Genomic DNA, 16,582 nt, shown 5'->3' on the forward strand with positions numbered 1-16,582 from the left:
CTATGAGCTATGCCGGGGTTGTGAGTACGAGCCTCACCTGGGGAATGAAATTTTTATTAGTTTTCATACTTAGTCATGAGGTTAATTGGAAACTCAAAGCTGACGACTTCCTGGTTTGAAATCATTTGTTTACTTGAGGTATGTGCAGGGAACATTCTTTAAGGCACCGCTCCTACGTGCGACCGTGTTTCCCTGTGGAGCAATTGGTTAGAGCACGGTACTTATACGACAGTTATCGTGAGCTATGATGGGTTGTGAGTTTGAGTCTCACCTGGGGAATGAAATTTTTATTAGTTTTCATCATTAGTCATGAGGTTGTATACTCAATTCTGGCGACTTCTTGTCCTGAAAACGTTTGTTTACTGGAGGTGTGAGCAGGAAACACTCTTTGAGGCACCGTTGCTAAGTGCGACCGTGTTCCTCAGTGGCGCAATGGGTCAGCGTACGATACTTATACGACAGTTCTCGTGAGCTATGCCGGGGTTGTGTGTTCAAAATTCACCTGGGGAATGAAATTTTTATTAGTATTCATCTCTAGCTAGAGGTTAATTGTATACTCAATGCTGGCGGCTTCCTGGCTCGAAAACGCTTGTTTACTGGAGTTGTGTGTAGACAACAGTACTAAAGGAAACACTCCTACGTGCAAAACTATTCCCCAGTGGCGCAATTAGTTAGCGCACCGTACTTATACGACAGTTATCGTGAGCTGTGTCTGGGTTGTGAGTTCGAGCCTCACCTGGGATTGAAATTTTTATTAGTTTTTATATTTAGTCATGAGGTTGTGTACTCATACTGGGGACTTGCTGGCTCGAAAGCATTTGTTTACTGGAGGTATGTACTGGGAAAAGCCTTTCTTGCACCGCTCCTCCGTGCAACCATATTCCCCAGTGACGTAATTGGTTAGCGAACGGTACTTATACGACAGTTCTCGAGAGCTATGCCGGGGTTGTGAGTTCGAGCCCCAACTGGGAATGAAGTTTTTTTAGTTTTCATAATTAGTCATCACGTTAATTGCATACTCAAAGCTGGCGACTTCCTAGTTCGAAAACGTTTGTTTACTGGAGGTATGTGCAGAAAACATTCTTTAACGCCCTGCTCCTTTGCGCAACCGTATTCCCCAGTGGCGCAATTGGTTAGCGCACGGGATTATACGACAGTTACCGTGAACTATGCCGGGGTTGTCAGATCGAGCCTCACCTGGCGAATGAAATTTTTATTAGTTTTCATCATTTGTCATGAGGTTGTATACTCAATGCTGGCGACTTCCTGGCTCGAAAATATTTGTTTACTGAAGGTATGCGCAGGGAACATTCTTTAAGGCACCGCTCCTACGTTCGACCATGTTCCCCAGTGGCGCAATTGGTTAGCGCACGGTACTGATACGACAGTTTTCGTGAGCTAAGCCGGGGTTGTGAGTTCGAGCCTCACTTGGGAATGAGTTTTTATTAGTTTTCATAATTAGTCATGAGGTTGTGTACTCATACTGACGACTTCCTGGCTCGAAAACATTTGTTTACTGGAGGTATGTGCAGGGAACATTCTTTAAGGCACCGCTCCTACGTGCGACCGTGTTCCCTTGTGGCGCAATTGGTTAGCGCATGGTACTTATACGACAGTTTTCGTGAGCTATGCCGGGGTTGTCAGATCGAGCCTCACCTGGCGAATGAAATTTTTATTAGTTTTCATCATTTGTCATGAGGTTGTATACTCAATGCTGGCGACTTCCTGGCTCGAAAACATTTGTTTACTGAAGGTATGTGCAGGGAACATTCTTTAAGGCACCGCTCCTACGTGCGACCATGTTCCCCAGTGGCGCAATTGGTTATCGCACGGTACTGATACGACAGTTTTCGTGAGCTAAGCCGGGGTTGTGAGTTCGAGCCTCACCTGGGGAATGAAATTTTTATTAGTTTTCATAATTAGTCATGAGGTTGTATACTCACTGCTGGCGACTCTTGTCCCGAAAACATTTGTTTACTGGATGTATGTGCAGGGAACATTCTTTAAGGCACCGCTCCTACGTGCAACCGTATTCCCAGTGGCGCAAATGGTTAGCGCACGGTACTTATACCACAGTTCTCGGGAGCTATGCCGTGGTTGTGAGTTCGAGCCTCACCTGGGGAACAAAATTTTTATTACTTTTCATATTTAGTCATGCGGTTAATTGTATACTGAATGCTGGCGGCGGCCTGGCTCGAAAACACTTTTTACTAGAGTTGCGTGTAGACAACAGTACTAATGAAAATACTCCAACGAGCAACCGTATTCGCCAGTGGCGCAATAGGTTAGCGCACCATACTTGTACGACAGTTATCGTGAGCTATGCCTGGGTTGTGAGTTCGAGCCTCACCTGGGGAATGAAACTTTTATTTGTTGTCATATTTAGTCATGAGGTTGTGTACTCATACTGACGACTTCCTGGCTCGAAAACATTTGTTTACTGGAGGTATGTGCAGGGAACATTCTTTAAGGCACCGCTCCTACGTGCGACCGTGTTCCCCTGTGGCGCAATTGCTTAGCGCATGGTACTTATACGACAGTTTTCGTGAGCTATGCCGGGGTTGTGAGTTCGAGCCTCACCTGGGGAATGAAATTTTTATAAGTTTTCATAATTAGTCAAGTGGTTAATTGTATACTCAAAGCAGGCGACTTCCTGGTTCGAAAACATTTGTTTACTGAAGGTATGTGCAGGGAACATATTTTAAGGCACCGCTCCTAAGTGCGACCGTGTTCTCCAGTGGCGCAATTGGTTAGCGCACGATGCTTATACGACAGTTCTCATGAGCTATGCCGGGGTTGTGTGTACGAGCCTTACCTGGGAAATCAAATTTTTATTAGTATTCATATTTAGTCTTGAGGTTAATTGTATACTCAATGCTGGCGACTGCCTAGCTCGAAAACATTTGTTTGCTGGAGTTGTGTGTAGGCAACAGTACTAAAGGAAACACTCCTACGTGCAAAGCTATTCTTCAGTGGCGCAGTTGGTTAGCGCACCGTACTTATACGTCAGTTATCGTGAGCTATGCCTAGGTTGTGAGTTCGAGCCTCACCTGGAAAATGAAATTTTTATCAGTTTTTATATTTAGTCATGAGGTTGTGTACTCATACTGGGGACTTCCTGGCTCGAAAGCATTTGTTTACTGGAGGTATGCGCAGGGAACATCCATTCTTGCACCCGTCCTAAGTGCAACCATATTCCCCAGTGACGCAATCGGTTATCGCATGGTACTTATACGACAGTACTCGAGAGCTATGCCGGGGTTGTGAGTTCGAGCCCCACCTGGGAATGAATTTTTTATTAGTTTTCATCATTAGTCATGATGTTAATTGTATACTCATTGCTGGCGACTGCCTAGCTTGATAACATTTGTTTGCTGGAGTTGTGTGTAGACAACAGTACTAAAGGGAACACTCCTACTTGCAACTATATTCCCCAGTTGCGCAATTGGTTAGCGCACCGTACTTATACGACAGTTATCGTGAGCTGAGCCGGGGTTGTGAGTTCGAGCACCAGCTGGGAATGAATTTTTTTAGTTTTCATAATTAGTCATCACGTTAATTGTATAGTCAAAGCTGGCGACTTCCTGGTTCGAAAACATTTGTTTACTTGAGGTATGTGCCGGGAACATTCTTTAAGGCCCTGCTCCTTTGTGCAACCGTATTTCGCAGTGGCATAATTGGTTAGCGCACGGGAGCATACGATAGTTATCGTGAGCTATGCCGGGGTTGTCAGATCGAGCCTCACATGGGGAATGAAATTTTCATTAGTTTTCATATTTAGTCATGAGGTAATTGTATACTCAATGCTGGCGACTGCCTGGCTCGAAACCATTTGTTTACTGGAGTTGTGTGCAGGGAACATTCTTTAAGGCTCCGCTCCTACGTGCGACCGCATTCCCCAGGGGCGCAATTGGTTAGCGCACGGTACATACACGACAGTTATCGTGAGCTATGCCGGGGTTATGAGTTCGAGCCTCACCTGGGAAATGAAATTTTTATTGGCTTTCATAATTATTAATGAGGTTAATTGTATACTCAAAGCTGGCGACCTCTTGTCCCGAAAACATTTGTTTACTGGAGGTATGTGCAGGGAACATTCTTTAAGGCACCGCTACTACGTGCGACCGTGTTCCCCAGTGGCGCAAATTCTTAGCGCACGGTACTTATACGACAGTTCTCTTGAGCTATGGCGTGCTTGAGAGTTCGAGCCTCCCTGAAGAATAAAGTTTTTATTAGTTTTCATATTTATACATGAGGTTAATTGTGTACTCAATGCTGGTGACTGCCTGGCTCGAAAACACTTGTTTACTAGAGTTGTGTGTAGACAACACAACAGAAAGAAACACTCCTACGTGCAACTGTATTCCCCAATTGCACAAATGGTTAGCGCACCGTACTTATACGACAGTTATCGTGAACTATGCCTGGGTTGTGAGTTCGAGCCTCACCTGGGGAATGAAATTTTTATATTTTTTCATATTTATACTTGAGGTTGTGTACTCACCCTGGCGACTTCCTGGCTCGAAAACATTTGTTTACTGGAGGTATGTGCAGGGAAAATTCTTTAAGGCACCGCTCCTACGTGCGACCGTGTTCCCCAGTGGCGCAATTGCTTAGCGCACGGTACTTATACGGCAGTTTTCGTGAGCTATGCCGGGGTTGTGAGTTCGAGCCTCACCTGGGGAATAATAGTTGTATTAGTTTTCATATTTAGTTATGAGGTTAGTTGTATACTCAATGTTGGCGACTGCCTGGCTCAAAAACACTTGTTTACTGGAGTAGTGTGTACAAAACAGTACTAATGGAAACACTCCAACTTGCAACCGTATTCGCCAGTGGCGCAATTGGTTAGCGCACCGTACTTGTACGACAGTTATCGTGAGCTATGCCTGGGTTGTGAGTTCGAGCCTCACCTGGGGAATGAAATTTTTATTAGTTTTGATATTTAGTCATGAGTTTAATTGTATACTCAATGCTGGCGACTTCCTGGCTTGAAAACATTTGTACACTGGAGTTGTGTGTAGACAACAGTACTAAAGGAAACACTCCTACGTGCAACCACATTCCCCAGTGACACAATTGGTTAGCGTACCGTACTTACACGAACGTTATCGTGAACTATGCCTGGGTTGTGAGTTCGACCCTCACCTGTGGAATGAACTTTTTATTAGCTCTTATATTTATTCATGAGGTTTTGTACTCATACTGGCGACTTCCTGGCTCGAAAACATTTGCTTACTGAAGGTATGTGGAGGGAACATTCTTTAAAGCACCGCTCCTACGTGCGACCGTGTTCCCCAGTGGCGCAATTGGTTAGCGCACGGTACTTATACGACAGTTTTCGTGAGCTATGCCGGGGTTGTGAGTTCAAGCCACACCTGGGGAATCAAACTTTTATTAGTTTTCATAATTGGTCATGAGGTTAATTGTAAACTCAAAGCTGACGACTCCCTGGTTCGAAATCATTTGTTTACTGGAGGTGTGTGCTGGGAACATTCTATAAGGCACCGGTCCTACGTGCGACCGTGTTCCCCAGTGGCGCAATTGGTTAGCGCACGGTACTTATACGACAATTATCGTGAGCTATGACGGGGTTGTGAGTTTGAGTCTCAGCTGGTTAATGAAATTTTTATTAGTTTTCATATTTAGTCATGAGGTTGTGTACTCATACTGGCGACTTGCTTGCTCAAAAACATTTGTTTACTGGAGGGATGTGCAGGGAACATTCTTTAAGGCCCTGATTTTTTGTGCAACCGTATTCCCCAGTGGCGCGATTGGTTAGCGCACGGGAGAATACGACAGTTATCGTGAGCTATGCCGGGGTTGTCAGATCAAGCCTCACCTGTGGAATGAAATTTTTATTATATTTCATCATTAGTTATGAGGTTGTATACTGAATGCTGGAGACTTCCTGTCCCGAAAACATTTCTTTACTGAAGGTATGTGCAGAAAACATTTTTAAGGCTCCGCTCCTACTTGCTACCGCGTTCCCCAGTGGCGCAATTGCTTAGCGCACGGTGCTTATACGACATTTCTCGTGAGCTATGGTGTGGTTGTGAGTTCGAGCCTCCCTGGGGATTAAAATTTTCATTAGTTTTCTTATTTAGTCATGATGTTAATTGTATACTCAATGCTGGTGACTGCCTGGCTCGAAACCACTTGTTTACTGGAGTTGTGTGTAGACAACAGTACTAAAGGAAACACTCCTACGTGCAACCGTATTCACCATTGGCACAATTGGTTATCGCACCGTACTTATACGACAGTTATCGTGAGCTATGCCTGGGTTGTGAGTTCGAGCCTCACCTGGGGAATGAAATTTTTATATTTTTTCATATTTATACATGATGATGATGATGATGATGATGATATATGGTGTTTTTGGCGCAAGGGCCATTTGATGGCCAAAGAGCGCCAGTTCATGAGACAGGAATGTGGACAATGGTTGTGATTAGCGGCTGTATAAGGGCCATAAAATTCCTCGCAGTAAAGCGGGTAAAAACATACAAGTAGTAAAATCATGACCATGCCGTGAAAGGTGTGTGTGGTGTGAATAGGTGACAAAAGTTGGTGATAATGAAAAACGATGGTGGACATGTATGGCATAAGCACAAGTACCTCACACGTTAGTACCCTTGCGTGCAAGGGCCGTGAGGCAAGTGCTTTCCTGTGTAGCCACCGCAGCAACAACCTCTCTAGAGAGGTCGTGCTACGGTATGCCCGGGTATATGATATGAAAATAATGAATTTCCTTTAAAAACGCTACTAATGATTTGTGACTAAAAAGCGGTTCCCTACCGCCGAACATTGCAGGGTGTAAAGGTATATGTTGTCGGTAGGATAGTGGGAAGTGTTGTCTTCTTAGAGCGTCTAAATGTTTACATTGAATTAAAACGTGAAGAACTGTTAATGCCTCACCACATTTATCACACAATGGTGGATCACCACCGGACGAAAGATGTGTGTGTGTCGTGTATATGTGTCCTATCCTGAGTCTTGTTAGTGTTACCTCTGTTAGACTTGATTTTGATACTGGTGGCCAATGGCCAAGGTGTGGCTTGATAACGTGTAGTTTGTTTTGTGTGTGTGTATCCCACTTGCTCTGCCAGTAGTCCCTGAGTTTTCGTTTGAGAGACGGCTTAAGATCAAGGGCCGGGATTGATGTCGGTGTAATGGCGGTGCTTTCGTGGGCGGATGCAGCAAGCTGATCCGCCATCACGTTGCCTTGAATCTCACGGTGCCCTGGCACCCAGCACACAACAACATGTCTGTTGAGTGTGTAGAGGGTGCATAAAATGGAGTAAAGTGAAATGAGACAGGGTTTTTTTGTTTTTTTAAGACTGTGCAGAGCCGTTACCACACTGAGGGAGTCTGTATAAATTACTGCTTTTTGTATTTGTGATTGTTTGATGTGTTTAGCTGCCACAAGTATCGCGTAAGCTTCCGCTGTGAAGATACTTGTGCCTGGATGTAGAGGGCCAGCATCCGAAAAGGAAGGGCCAACAGCAGCGTAGGACACAGAGGAGTTAGACTTAGAGGCATCTGTAAAAAACTCAGGACGTGTGTATTTGTGTTGAAGTTCCAAGAATTATGTTCGAATATGGGCAATAGGCGCATGTTTAGTAACTTCTAAAAAAGACACATCGCATTCTATAGTCTGCCACTGCCACGGTGGCGGGTATGCTACAGGGGCCATTAAACTGTGTTCGAGTGACACTCCAGTGTCCTCAGCTAGACCCTTCAGGCGAAGTGAGAAGGGCTGCCTCATTGAAGACCTGTTTTAAAAAAGAATGGAGATCTACAAGTCATTATTAGTAGAGTATGAGGGGTGCCTCTTGTCTGCTTTCACCTTAAGAAGATATACAAAGGACATGTAGGTTCTTTTCAGATGAAGCGACCACTCATTTGACTCAACGTAAAGGCTTTCTACGGGGCTGGTGCGAAAAGCACCCGTAGAAAGGCGGATGCCCGAATGGTGCACGGGATCCAGCATCTTCAAAGCACTTTGAGTCGTTGACTGATAAACAATGGCCCCATAATCTAAGCGGGTGCGAATAAGGCTTCTATACAGGTTCATGAGGCATTTCCTGTCACTACCCCACGTAGTACGTGACAACACTTTTATAACATTCATGGCTTTTAAACATTTTGTTTTTAAATACTTTATGTGGGGTACGAAGGCCAAGTTGTTGTCCAAGATTAAGCCTAAGAATTTATGCTCGGCTTTCACGGACAGTTGTTGCCCGTTCAGTAGAATGTCGGGTTCCGAGTGCATGCCTATCTTTCGAGAGAACAAGGCACACGTGCTTTTTTGTGGGTTAAGTCGAAATCCGTTTTCATCTGCCCATTTGGAGATCTTATTTAAACCCAGCTGAACCTGCCGCTCACACATGGCCAAGTTGCATGACTTGAAGCCAAGCTGAACGTCGTCGACATATGTACAATAGAACATATTGCGGGGAGTGGACAAGTGCAAAGAATTCATTTTAATAATAAAAATTGTGCAACTAAGCACACCACCTTGTGGCACGCCTGTTTCCTGGACAAATGTTTGGGAGAGCACACTGCCCAGACGGACCCGGAATGTCCGGTTTGACAGGTAACTTTCGATTATATGTAACATTCTTCCGCACACACCAAGGTGGGACAGGTCTCTTAGAATTCCGTAACGCCATGTAGTATCATAAGCCTTTTCGATATCGAGGAACACGGAGAGAAAATATTGTTTATGGACGAACGCGTCTCTGATCTGTGCCTCGATACGAACAAGGTGGTCTGTGGTGGATCTACTTTCTCGAAACCCGCACTGAAATGGGTCGAGCAAATTATTTGTTTCAAGAAAATGTACAAGTCGGCAGTTTATCATTTTTTCGAAGACTTTGCACAAGCAGCTTGTAAGTGCTATAGGCCTATAACTCGAGGGTAAAGAGGGGTTCTTGCCCTCTTTCAAAATGGGAATAACAATAGCCTCTTTCCAGGAGGTAGGAATAGTGCCAGAAGACGAAATAGCATTGTACAAACAAAGTAAGGTTTTTCGGGTTTCGTTTGGTAGGTTTTTTAACATTTCATACATCACACGGTCAGAACCTGGGGCAGAAGTACTGCAGGAGTTTAGAGATGTTCGGAGCTCCGCTAGACTGAAAGCTTGGTTATATGTCTCGTAACTAGTGGATTTGTGTTCGAGTTTCTGCTTTTCTATTCTTGTTCTGTATTTTTGGAAAGTGTCAGTATAGTGGGACGAGCTAGATACCCGTTCGAAATGTGCCCCGAGGAAGTTTGCCTGATCTTCCAAGGTATCACCTTGAGTGTTTACGAGTGGATGTGTGTGTACTTGTTTCCCTGCTATCCTACCGACCATGTCCCAGACTTTGGCCTCTTGTGTGTAAGAATTGATCCCTGACAAAAACTTCTGCCAGCTTTCTCTTCTGGCCTGCCGACGCGTTCTTCTGCCTTGAGACTTTATTTTCTTTAAGGTTTCAAGATTTTCGGCTGTCGGTGAGTTCCGAAGCAGCCTCCAAGCTCTGTTTTGCTGTTTGCGCGCGTTTCGGCATTCAGAGTTCCACCATGGCACACATCGTTTTCCAGGGTGTCCATTTGTTTGTGGGATGCATTTTGTTGCAGCATCAATCAAAAAGGCTGTGAAGTAGTTGACAGCAACATCAATGTTCAAAGTACAGATGTCATTCCAACCTAGACAAGCGATAGTATGAAACTGTTCCCAGTCGGCTCTGTTTATGAGCCACTTGGGAACACCTGGTGGACACTCGATTACTGTCGTTGTGCTCAAAACTACGGGGAAGTGGTCACTTCCGTACAGATTACTGACGACTTTCCACTGGAGTAGAGGCACAAGAGATGGAGATACTATGCTCAGGTCTATGGAGGAGTAGGTGTTATTAGCGAGGTTATAATAGGTTGATTCTTTTCGATTTAGGAGACACGCGCTCGACGAGATAAGGAACTGTTCGATCAGTCGACCTCGCGCGTCATACCGAGAGTCACCCCATAGTCTGCTATGCGCATTAAAGTCTCCAAGGAGAACATAAGGCTCCGGAAGTTCATCAATTAGAGAGTGTAAATCGCGTTTTTGCAGCTGAAAACCAGGAAGAATGTAAATAGTGCAGATTGGGATCAGTTTATCAAAGAGAACCGCTCGAACAGCCACTGCCTCAAGGGGTGTTTGGAGTTGTAAGTGTGTGCATGCTATTCCTTGATTCACTATGATAGCAACACCTCCGGATGATGTCATAGCATCAACACGGTCTTTTCGGAAAATAACGTATTTACGAAGAAAATTTGTGTGTTTTAAATTAAGGTGTGTTTCTTGTACACACAGCACTTTTGGCGAGTGTTCATGTAAGAGTTCTTGGATGTCGTCAAGGTTTCTGAGAAGGCCCCTGACGTTCCATTGTATAATTTGAGTGTTCATGGTCAATGTGAAATAGTGCTGTGTGTACGATAAGCAAGTGGCTGTTTAGACGGGGAGTTTGAGTTCACCTAACAGGGCCATCACCAGGCCCTGTTATCTGCTTTTTTTTTGTTTTCTTGACGCGCTCCAAGGAGCCACGCCGCTCTTTCGGGCCCAAGGGTGCCGACGTATCCATTGCCTCCTCGGAGGCACTGGATGCCCGCACGTGCGGGCTGTTTGTACGAATTTCGGGCCTCGCCTGGTGAGGTGAGGCCTTGAGACCCGGGGACCCTGGAGTCTCCGGTCTCTGTTTGGGAGTAGGCGGTGTAGCCTGGGCTACAGCCGCCTTGGGGGCAGGTGCCACAACCGCCGGCTCGGTATGCGCGGGCCGGAGGGGTGGCGAGGGCTGGTGCGGCGGTGCCCCCTGACGCGCCGCATCAGCGTATGTAGGTCCATAGAATGGAGCGACTCTTCGCCGTGCTTCCTTAAATGTAATGTTCTACTTCACCTTCAACGTAATTATTTCTTTTTCTTTTTTCCAGTATGTGCAGGAGCGTGAATATGCGGCATGGTTTCCTTCGCAGTTTACACAGTGTGGCGGTTGTTTGCAGTTCTCAGACACGTGGCCTAAGACTCCACATTGTGCACAAGTCTGGCGACCACGACAGGTTTTAGAGCCATGGCCATACCTCTGGCATTGGAAGCAACAACGATGGTTTGGTATGTACGGCCTGATAGATGTCTTTGTGTACCCTGTTTGAATTAATTCCGGTAGTTTACTGGATGCAAATGTAAGTATTAAGTGTTTTGTCGGTGTTTCCTTATTATCTCTTCTGATGATGATTCTCTGTACATTAGTGACATTTTGGCTCTTCCACCCCTCCAAAAGTTCAGTCTCAGTCAAGTCAAGTAAGTTCATGTCAGATACCACTCCGCGAGTTGTGTTCATCGATCTATGTGGTGTTATGGTTATTGGTATGCCACCGAAATCTGAAAGACGGTCTAGCTTTTCAAATTGTTCTTTGTCACGGATTTCGAGGAGAATGTCTCCACTAGCCATTTTGGTTACCTTGTATCCTGTGCCAAGAGTTTCGGTAAGACACCTAGAAACCAGGAAAGGAGAGACGGTTCTGGCTTGCTTTTCAGTTTTTTCACAGTGGATAACATGATAGTGAGGATATGTTTCTTTAGGCTGGTTAAAAAAGTTTATATCATCGGTGCGTACCCGCTTTAAGCCGGTACGATCAGATAGTAAGGGGAATGCTCTGTGCATGCCTGTCTTATTTTTGTTCAGCAGCGTTGGCGGCCACCCACCACGGAGCCCAACGAGGGGACGCTACAAGTTTGCGGATGCTGAAACCTGCAGACGCCAGCCGTACAACGCCACTATAACCCAATGCGCCTAGACCAAGGTAGGCTATTTGCACAGGGTTAACCCTAGCCGCCAGGAAGTTTGGAAGTAAACGGAAGAGAGTAGAAGACAGGACAGATAAACAGTAAGAGATAAAGACGAACATGTAGGGAGAGAGAGATAGGAAAAGGCGACTGCCGATTTCCCCTGGGTGGGTCAGCCCAGGGGTGTCGTCTACGTGAAGCCGGGTCCAAAGGGGTGTGTCGCTTCTGCCGGGGGGCCTTATAGGTCCAATCACCCAGCGTCGGCTCAACCCCCAGGATCCCCTTTTCCCCGGACAAGGCAAAGCCACGCACGGCTAGGCGTGGGAGGGAGTCAAAACTCCCTCGTTAGCTCGGGTCCGTGGTGTCGCTACACACCAAACGCCTACTTACGCAGGCGCCCCTGCGGGCATACTTATACATGAGGTTGTGTACTCATACTGGCGACTTCCTTGCTCGAACACATTTGTTTACTGGAGGTGTGTGCAGGGAACGTTCTTTTGAGGCACCGCTCCTACGTGCGACTGTGTTCCCCAGTGGTGCGATTGGTTTGCGCACGGTACTTATACGACAGTTTTCGTGAGCTATGGCGTGCTTGTGAGTTTGAGCCTCCCTGGGGAATAAAGTTTTTACTAGTTTTCATATTTTGTCAAGAGGTTAATTGTATACTCAATGCTCGCGGCTGCCTGGCTTGAAAAAACTTGTTTACTGCAGTTGTGTGTAGACAACACAAGTAAAAGAAACCCTCCTACGTGCAACTGTATTCCCCTGTGGCGCTATTGGTTAGCGCACTGTACTTATACGACAGTTATCGTGAACTATCCCAGGGTTGTGAGTTCGAGCCTCCCTGGGGAATAAAGTTTTTACTAGTTTTCATATTTAGTCATGAGGTTAGTTGTATACTCAATGCTGATGACTGCCTGGTACGAAAACACTTGTTTACTGGAGTTGTGTGTAGACAACAGTACTAATGGAAACACTCCAACGTGCGACCGTGTTCCCCAGTGGCGATATCGGTTAGCGCACGGTATTTATACGACAGTTCTCGTGAGCTATGCTGGGGTTGTGAGTTCAAGTCCAGCTGGGGAATGAAATTTTTATTAGTTTTCATAATTAGTCATGAGGTAAATTGTAAACTCAAAGCTGACGACTTCCTGCTTCGAAATCATTTGTTTACTGGAGGTGTGTGCAGGGAACATTCTATAAGGCACCACTTCTACGTGCGACAATGTTCCCCAGGGGCGCAATTGGTTTGCGCACAGTACTTACACGACAGTTATCGTGAGCTATGACGGGGTTGTGAGTTTGAGTCTCACCTGGGGAATGAAATTTTTATTAGTTTTCATCATTAGTCATTAGGTTGTATACTCAACGCTGGCGACTTCTTGTCCTGAAAACTTTTGTTTACTGGAGGTATGTGCAGAAAACACTCTTTAAGGTACAGCTCCTAAGTACGACCGTGTTCTCGAGTTGCTAAATGGGTCAACGTACGATACTTATACGACAATTCTCGTGCGCTATGCCAGGGTTGTGTGTTCAAGCCTCACCTGGGGAATGAAATTTTTATTAGTATTCATTTTTATTCATGAGGTTAATGTTATAGTGAATGCTGGCGACTGCCTAGCTCGATAACATTTGTTTGCTTGAGTTGTGTGTAGACAACAGTACTAAAGGAAACACTCCTACGTGCAAAACTATTCCCAAGTGGCGCAATTGGTTAGCGCACCGTATTTTATCGACATTTATCGTGAGTTATGCCTGGGTTGTGAGTTCGAGCCTCACCTGGGATTGAAATTTCCTTTAGTTTTTATATTTAGTCATGAGGTTGTGTACTCATACTGGGGACTTCCTGGCTCGAAAGCATTTGTTTACTGGAGGTATGTGCAGGGAACAGCCATTCTTGCACCGCTCCTACGTGCAACCATATTCCCCAGTGACGTAATTGGTTAGCGCACGTGACTTATACGACAGTTCTGGAGAGCTATGCTGGGGTTGTGAGTTCGAGCCCCAACTGGGAATGAAATTTTTTTTAGTTTTCATCATTAGTCATCACGTTAATTGAACTCAAAGCTGGCGACTTCCTGGTTCGAAAACATTTGTTTACTGGAGGTATGTGCAGAAAACATTCTTTAACGCCATGCTCCTTTGTGCAACCGTATTCTCCAGTGGCGCAATTGGTTAGCGCATGGGATTATACCAAAGTTATCGTGAGCTGTGCCGTGGTTCTCAGATCGAGCCTCACCTGGGGAATGAAATTTTTATTAGTTTTCATCATTTGTCATGAGGTTGTATACTCAATGCTGGCGACTTCCTGGCTCGAAAACATTTGTTTACTGGAGGTATGTGCAGAAAACACTCTTTAAGGCACCGCTCCTAAGTACGACCGTGTTCCCCAGTTGCGCAATGGGTCAGCGTACGATACTTATACGATAGTTCTCGTGCGCTATGCCAGGGTTGTGTGTTCGAGCCTCACCTGGGGAATGAAATTTTTATTAGTATTCATTTTTAGTCATGAGGTTAATTTTATAGTCAATGCTGACGACTGCCTAGCTCGATAACACTTGTTTGCTTGAGTTGTGTGTAGACAACAGTACTAAAGGAAACACTCCTACGTGCAAAACTATTCCCAAGTGGCGCAATTGGTTAGCGCGCCGTATTTTATCGACAGTTATCGTGAGCTATGCCGGGGTTGTGAGTTCAAGCCTCACCTGGGGAATGAAATTTTTATTAGTTTTCATAAGTAGTCATGAGGTTATTGTAAACTCAAAGCTGACGACTTTCTGGTTCGAAATCATTTGTTTACTGGAGGTGTGTGCAGGAAACATTCTATAAGGCACCGCTCCTACGTGTGACCGTGTTTCCCAGTGGCGCAATTGGTTAGCGCACGGCACTTATACGACAGTTACCGTGAGCTATGACGGGGTTGTGAGTTTGAGTCTCACCTGGGGAATGAAATTTTTATTGGTTTTCATCATTAGTCATGAGGTTGTATACTCAACGCTGGCGACTTCTTTTCCTGAAAAGTTTTGTTTACTGGAGGTATGTGCAGAAAACACTCTTTAAGGCACCGCTCCTAAGTACAACCGTGTTCCCCAGTGGCGCAATGGGTCAGCGTACGATACTTATACGACAGTTCTCGTGCGCTATGCCAGGGTTGTGTGTTCGAGCCTCACCTGGGGAATGAAATTTTTATTAGTATTCATTTTTAGTCATGAGGTTAATTGTATACTCAATGCTGGCGACTGCCTAGCTCGATAACATTTGTTTGCTTGAGTTGTGTGTAGACAACAGTACTAAAGGAAACACTCCTACGTGCAACCGCATTCCCCAGTGACACAATTGGTTAGCGTACCGTACTTACACGACCGTTATCGTGAACTATGCCTGGGTTGTGAGTTCGACCCTCATCTGTGGAATGAACTTTTTATTAGCTCTTATATTTATTAATGAGGTTGTGTACTCATACTGGCGACTTCCTGGCTCGGAAACATTTGTTTACTGAAGGTATGTGCAGGAAACATTCTTTAATGCACCGCTTCTACGTGCGACCGTGTTCCCCAGTGGCGCAATTGGTTAGCGCACGGTACTTATACTACAGTTTTCGTGAGCTATGCCGGGGTGGTGAGTTCGAGCCTCACCTGGGGAATGAAATTTTTATTAGTTTTCATAATTAGTCATGAGGTTGATTGTATACTCAAAGCTGGCGACTTCCTGGTTCGAAAACATTTGTTTACTGTAGGTACGTGCAGAAAACATTCTTTTACGCCCTGCTCCTTTGTGCAACCGTATTCCCCGGTGGCGCTATTGGTTAGCGTACGGGATTATACGACAGTTATCGTGAGCTATGCCGGGGTTGTCATATCGAGCCTCACGTAGGGAATGAAATTTTAATTATATTTCTTCATTTGTCATGAGGTTGTATACTCAATGCTGGCGACTTCCTGTCCAAAAAACATTTGTTTACTGGAGGTATGTGCAGGGAACATTCTTTAAGGCACCGCTCCTACTTGCGACTATGTTCCCCAGTGGCGCAATTGCTTAGCGCACGGTACCTATACGATATTTCTCGTGAGCTATGGCGTGCTTGTGAGTTCGAACCTCTCTGGGGAATAAAGTTTTCACTAGTTTTCACATTTCGTCAAGAGGTTATCTGTATACTCAATGTTCGCGGCTGCCTGGCTCGAAAACACTTGTTTACTGGAGTTGTGTGTAGACAACACAACAAAAGGAAACCCTCCTACGTGCAACTGTATTCCCCAGTGGCGCAATTGGTTAGCGCACTGTACCTATACGACAGTTATCGTGAACTATCCCAGGGTTGTGAGTTCGAGCCTCACCTGCGGAATGAAATTTTTATTAGTTTTCATATTTATACATGAGGTTGTGTACTCATGCTGGCGAATTCCTGGCTCGAAAACATTTGTTTAGTGGAGGTGTGTGCAGGGAACATTCTTTAAGGCACCACTCCTACGAGTGACTGTATTCCCCAGTGGCGCAATTGGTTAGCGCACGGTACTTATACAAGAGTTTTCGTGAGCTATGCCGGGGTTGTGATTTCGAGCCTCACCTTGGGAATGAAAGCTTTATTAGTTTTCATAATTATACATGAGGTTGTATACTCAATGCTGGCGACTCTTGTCCCGAAAACATTTTTTTACTGGAGGTATGTGCAGGGAACATTCTTTAGTGTACCGCTCCTACGCGCAGCCGTATTCCCAGTGGCGCAATTGGTTAGCGCACGGTACCTATACCACAGTTCTCGGGCGCTATGCTGGGGTTGTG

At 45.4% G+C, this 16,582-nt stretch overlaps 5 non-coding genes across 5 annotated transcripts; all 5 read left to right on the forward strand.

Moving 5' to 3' along the window:
- Positions 1–2,032: 2,032 nt before the first annotated feature.
- Positions 2,033–2,124, forward strand: TRNAI-UAU (transfer RNA isoleucine (anticodon UAU)). Its single transcript is given in 2 exon segments — positions 2,033–2,070; positions 2,089–2,124. It is a non-coding gene; the product is annotated as a tRNA-Ile (tRNA).
- A 372-nt stretch (positions 2,125–2,496) lies between these two features.
- TRNAI-UAU (transfer RNA isoleucine (anticodon UAU)) lies at positions 2,497–2,588 on the forward strand. The gene is given in 2 exon segments: positions 2,497–2,534; positions 2,553–2,588. It is a non-coding gene; the product is annotated as a tRNA-Ile (tRNA).
- Positions 2,589–4,594: 2,006 nt separating this feature from the next.
- On the forward strand, positions 4,595–4,686 carry TRNAI-UAU (transfer RNA isoleucine (anticodon UAU)). Its single transcript is given in 2 exon segments — positions 4,595–4,632; positions 4,651–4,686. It is a non-coding gene; the product is annotated as a tRNA-Ile (tRNA).
- A 608-nt stretch (positions 4,687–5,294) lies between these two features.
- TRNAI-UAU (transfer RNA isoleucine (anticodon UAU)) lies at positions 5,295–5,386 on the forward strand. The gene is given in 2 exon segments: positions 5,295–5,332; positions 5,351–5,386. It is a non-coding gene; the product is annotated as a tRNA-Ile (tRNA).
- A 9,968-nt stretch (positions 5,387–15,354) lies between these two features.
- Positions 15,355–15,446, forward strand: TRNAI-UAU (transfer RNA isoleucine (anticodon UAU)). Its single transcript is given in 2 exon segments — positions 15,355–15,392; positions 15,411–15,446. It is a non-coding gene; the product is annotated as a tRNA-Ile (tRNA).
- The last annotated feature ends 1,136 nt before the right edge of the window (positions 15,447–16,582 follow it).

The sequence above is a fragment of the Rhipicephalus microplus genome, chromosome 8 (assembly GCF_043290135.1).
Source record: "Rhipicephalus microplus isolate Deutch F79 chromosome 8, USDA_Rmic, whole genome shotgun sequence".
Lineage (NCBI taxonomy): Eukaryota > Metazoa > Arthropoda > Arachnida > Ixodida > Ixodidae > Rhipicephalus > Rhipicephalus microplus.